The following is a 6,105-nucleotide window of genomic DNA, read 5'->3' on the forward strand; positions in this document are numbered from 1 at the left end:
AATGTATCAGATGATGAAGCCATGGCACAGGAAAGAAGAAAGGCTAAAGAATTCCAGAAGACCTCTGTGGGATGGGACTGGGGGCTGGTGGGAAGGAAAATCCATAGACACCTTGACAGGAAGATATTCTTTTGGTCTCCTAACATTGTTCAGCACATCAGCTTGACAAGCATCTAGATAGTACTTACAACTTAGTACTTAGAACATAACTTCCAAGAAAATGAACATGGTTGAGGGAGGCATAGTTTCAGGAAAGACATGCAACTAAGCAGATGATAAGCCAGTAGTTCTTGAGTTGGGTCACTGGAAAATACAAATGTCCTTGGGAGAAGAGTTGAGGATACCTATACTTATCTATTGTTCAGAAGACATGCATAAGGCTGGGAGTGGTGGCTCATACCTGTAGACCTAGCCACTTAGACTGAGATCATGGTTCAAAGCCTGCTCAGGCAGGATAGTTCATGAGACTCTTACCTCCAAGTAACCAGCAAAAAACCAGAAGTGAAGTTGTGGCTCAAGTGATAGAGCACATAGGCTCTCTAAGTTCATGCTCCAATACTGACACATGCACAAAAAAAAGACTGAGATTTCACTTCAGTCAGAATGATCACCATCGATGACATAAGCAACAATTGCTGTGTCAGATGATCTGGGTCCTGGGTTCAATTCCCAAAAGCAAAAAATGAACTACTGAGAAAAGCACTGTCTAGAAAACTCTCCAGGAGTCATACATGGTTTTTGTTTTGTTTTGTTTTTGCCAGTCCTGGGCTTGAGCTCAGGGCCTGAGCACTGTCCTTGGACTTTCTCAAGGCTAGCACTCTACCACTTGAGCCTCAGCACCACTTCCGGCTTTTTGCTATGTATGTGGGGTACCGAGGAATCGAACCCAGGTCTTCGTGCATGCTAGGCAAGCACTCTACCACTAGGCCAAACTCCTGGCCCCATACATGGTTTTTTACAGTGCCATTATCCTCATCTTTTCCCCTCTGCCATCACCCACTCTTCCCATGTGAGCAATGCACCTCCAGCAGAAGTGGGTACCAGGAAAAGGAGTTACCAAGCAGAGCTGGAAACTTGATAAGAATGTTCATTGTGTCATATCAGAGGACTTAGACCTTACACTGTGAAGTTTCGAGCTATGTGGGTAGTTTTCTTGTATTTGTCTTTACTTTTCTACAGAATGTCCTTCATTAGAAGGAATGGTGCCAGCTGAGCTAAGTTCTGAGGATCACAGTTCAAAGCCAGCCCAGGCACAAAGTCTGTAAGACTCTTATTTCCAATGAACCACCAGAAAACTGGAAGCGGCACAGTAGAAAGTTCGGTGTTATCAAGCCATGGATGGTTAAGCATTACTGAATCATGGCTGTGCTCCATCATTTCACCTTCCTCCCCTGTGGCTTTTCCCTTCACCTCTGTTTGCATGCTTCAGGTGAGTGGCACTGTTTGAGCGCTGGAAACAACTCACCAGCACAGCACATCAACCCACCAGAGTGTGTCTCCATAGTCAGGGTTTAAAACTCAGGTACTGATTCTCTTTGCCAACAATCAGAACCATGCTGGCACCCACACATGACTAAGAGGAAAAAGCTATTTGACTATAATGTGCTGTGCTGCTTTCCTTTCACTATCAGCTTTCAAATAAGTTTGCTTTGTCTACTTTAAGAAAAAATAGCTTTTTTTTTTCTTGCTACCCTGGTGCCAGGAAACCAAACTACATTCACTCCCTTCCTTACAAATAAAAGCTCAGTGAATCTCCCGAGAACAGGTCCTTCTCCTGGCGGGGGACAACTCTCCCACACCACCACCCAGTGAGCTAGCTTCAGTGCTGTGGATGTAGAAAGCTGTTGGAAAAATCATACAGCCAGTGTTTGGAACACAGAAACATATTTGCTATTATAATACATTTTTTAACAATGTCATGTTTGATCTTGTGTGTCTGTGTGCCTGCACCTGAATGTGCACACATGCCAATCCAGGGGCTTGAACTCAGGGCTTGAGCACTGTCATTGAGACTTTCTTGCTCAAGACTAATGCTCTATCATTTGAGCCACAGCAACACCTCCAGCATTTTGGTGGACAATTGGAGATACGAGTCTGATAGACTTTCTTTCGTGGGCTGGCCTTGAACTGCTATTAATGCCTCTCTGTCTCTTTGTCTATCTCTCTCGTTGGGGTGGGAGGGGCAAGTCAAGAGTGAAGGACCCTGAATTGAAGCCCTAGTACCTGTACAAAAAAAAATAAACTATATAAATATATATGTGTGTGTGTGTGTGTGTGTGTGTATAAAGACACTAGTTCCATTGGATTAAAACCCAGCCCTTATGATCTCATTCAGTTATAATTACTTCCCCACAGGCATCATCACCAAACACACTGAGAGTCAAAACCCCAGCACAGAATTTTCAGGGAATAGATTAAGTCAATCCCTAACTATGAAATGGTACCCTTTTTATGCCAGCTGCTCTGGCCTGGCCTCAGAGGGCCCAATGAGCTTCAAAGTCACCAGGGCTGGTGGCTCACATCTGTACTTCTAGCTACTCAGGAAGCTGTGATTTGAGGATCACAGTTGAGAGTCAGCTTGAGCTGTGCATGCGTGTGTGTGTGTGTGTGTGTGTGTGTGTGTGTGTGTGTGTGTACCAATACTGAGCCTTACATTTGGGGGCCTCCACAGAGATTGAACTCACTGCCTTGTGCTCAGCTCTCCCTTAGCCTTTTTGTTCAAGACTGGTACTCAACCACTGGATCCACATCTGGCTTTTTGGTGCTTAAAGTCTTACAGACTTTTCTGCTCTGGAGGACTTTGAGCCTTGATCCTCAGATCTCAGCCTCCTGAGTAGCTAGAATCACAGGTACCAGCTGAATTAATTCTTTTTAATTTTAATGACATTTTCATAACTGACTCTGGCTACAGCTCTGATACTTGGCAAGCCTCCTTTGTTTGTAGCTTAATATACTCATGTATAACTTGGTTGCTTTTTTTGTTTTCGCAATTCTTAAGAAAAAGACCAAAACAAATTCTCTGCTGGGAGTTGCTTGATTAAAACTAAGAGAGGCCACATTTTTAATCCAAGATTGGAATTGTGTTCATAATACAGTTCTCAGTTTGAGTTTATAGACCAATAAAATCCTATACAAATTACCCCTTGGTTTTATTGTGGGAGGCAGTCCTGGATAAGGAGCAGAGATCTGCCAGAGAGCCCCTGAGCTGGAATTGGTTACCTGAACAGGCCCCTTATTTCTCTGAATTTCCATCTTTTTTTTTTCCAGTTACATACTGAAATAGTTGAGTTTAAATAAACAGATATTAAAGACTCATTTGCCTTAACTGTTATACAATCAGCCAGATGCTGGATGCCAGTGGCTCGGGCCTGTCATTGTAGCTGACATCTGAGGATCAAGGTTCAAAGCCAATCTGGGCAGAAAAGTCTGAGTCATCTCTTCATTAACTACTGCTACCACCACCAGTGAAACTAGAAGTGAAGATGTGGCTCAAGTGAAACAGTGAGCAAAAAGCTAAGCAAAAGCATAGAGCCCTAACATTTAAACCCCATTCATACACACACACACACACACGCACACACACACACTTACTGCTGCACAGAGATAGAAGTAAAAATAAGAACCCTAACCATCTCTTGCTTTAAAAGAAAACTTCGATGGAGTCACAAAAATGGTTTTGATTTTCTGCATGTAGCATTCATAACAGACTACACTCATGTAAGGCTAGCTTGAATGTATGCTTAATGAGGAGAGATGTGGATGAGATTTGTTGGTATGTTTATGTGGGTTTTGTCATGTCCACAAGTCTATTTCTCCCTCCTTACACCTCAGCAGGCGTCAATCATGTTTCTGAGTCTTAGAGGCAGTGTTTACCCAAAGGAATTCATCTTTGCTAATAGTAACCCTCTCACCCCAGCTTACTCATGCGAGCTTGGTGTTGCCAGGACTAATCAGATAACTACACCCCAGGCAACCAAGGAGAGCAGTTTTCTTTTATGTGCTTTACATTTCAGCCTTGGTAAAATGAGGTACCAAATAAAATCTCTGCCAGTGTGGTGTTTGGTTTGTAATTGCTTGTGTTCACTAAAAATAGGTGCTGAGTTTACGAGGACCATGCTGGGTTCTTTGATACAGCGGGAAGTGACCTCACTCCAGCAACTCAGAGTCCTTGTGCCACCTGTGAGACACGGCCCCCTCCTCCAACATAAAAGATCTTTGGTCTTTTTAAAAACTACCCCAGAACCCCAGCCTCTGGCCTGTGCCTTCTATCAACAGATGTGTGGTTTGTAACATAAAAAATCACAAGCCAATCGACACCTAATATTTTAACCAAGCTGCCCAATTGAAACTTTCGAAGTCTCCTACTCCTCTCTCTGCTTGCTTGCTTTTTCTTAAAGTCCATCATTCTAATGGGCTCTTAAAATATGAGGTAATCACCAGAAATAGTTGTTTTATTTAAATAGTTCACTGTGAAGGTGCTTTTGCTAATCTGACATCAGGGAAAACTCAAGTTCAAATTTCATGCTTTGCAAAGCCATAAAAATCACCACCTGAAAATCCAGAGGCACGGGCGAGTTATTATTCAAAGCAGGTGTGTCAGACTCCTGGCCATGTGGTAACAGTTACTCGGTGGGCCTGGAAAGTGGGCTGGGGGGTCTCTGCCAAGCAGTGATTCCCCAAAGGGCCTTTGTCATGACAGGCTAACCTGGACACGTCACAGGGATTGATCCTCCTACCAAGAAGAGTATATTAGTGATGCCTGGGATGCAGAGTAACAGGTTCAAACCACTACCTTGGAAGGAACAAACCCCAAATGACAGGTTCCATATGTTTATGAGCTAGGCTACGATGTGGTATGGCTATAAATCTTTCCTGGTGTTCATTCATTTTCTTCTGGGTTCCAGTCTGGAGCATGAAAAGAAGTACTATATACTCTCAGTGAGTATGTTTTAAGAACTTACAAGCCCACCTTGCTCAATCTCTCACTCCTTCCCTGCTTCCCCCCCCCCCGTGCACATCCCACCGACTGATGTACAAATCTGCTGTGTACCAACCACAAATAATATTCTACAGGAAAGATGTGATGTCATCTTTAGTTCTGAAACCACAAGTGGCATAAAGAGACATGGCAGGTACAGGAACTTGTGCATTCTGCAACCTTTGTTGAGTGCCTATGGTGGCAGAGTCTGTCACTAGTTTTTCCTCTGCCCTCTGGCCATGAATTTTCCAAGTGACTCTGCCTTAACTTTGTATTCATGTGTACACATAGAGCACATTTCTGCTCTAGCGGTGAGATTGCTCACAGGCTCTGACCAGTGGAGTCCGAGTGAAGAAGATAGAAGTGAACACGTCACAGCTTTGTATATGTCTGCTTCCATTATTTATTTGTTTTGTTATTTACTGTTGCTCCTTCAGCCTGTGTCCCAGGGATAGAACTGAGTCCAGTCTCCAGAAAAAAGTTAGGTTAACTCAAAGGAAACATTTTCAGCCAAGTTCAGCCTAGATTAATAATCCATACATCTGGAAAACCATGACAAGTGGGATGCCAAAGTACCTACCATGCTGAGTTTTGGTGTGGTTTGTTACCCAGAATTGTAATTGTTTATAATGTGCTAGGCGTTGTGCTGGACCCTGAGGGTAGCTAGGTAAAATTTTAAAAGCTCCTGTCTTGGATTAAACTGGGTCTTGGGGCTTGAACTCAGTGCCCTGTGCTTTCATTTGGCTTAAAAATGTTTTTAGATATAATTTTATTGTTATTAAGGTGTTGTACACAGGGCTACCATTTCATCCATCAGATAATGAGTACATCTCTTTTTGGAAAATGCCAGCCTTTCCTTCACTTTTGGTTTTTTAAGAATAAAAAGTAAACCTAGTGCTATATTACTTGAGCCACACCTCCACTTCTGGCTTTTGCTGATACATTAGCTATAAGAGTCTCTCAGACATCTCTTCTATCCATGCTGGCTTCAATCTTGATCCTCTCAGCCTCCTGAGTAGCTAGGATTACATCTATGAGTCATCAGTGCATCAGAGCCTGGGCATTGCCCCAGAGCTCCTTTTGCTCAAGACTAGCACTCTGCCACTTGAGCCACAGTGCCACTTCTG

Source organism: Megascapheus bottae, chromosome 2, assembly GCF_031878675.1.
Source record: "Megascapheus bottae isolate mThoBot1 chromosome 2, mThoBot2.hap1, whole genome shotgun sequence".
Lineage (NCBI taxonomy): Eukaryota > Metazoa > Chordata > Mammalia > Rodentia > Geomyidae > Megascapheus > Megascapheus bottae.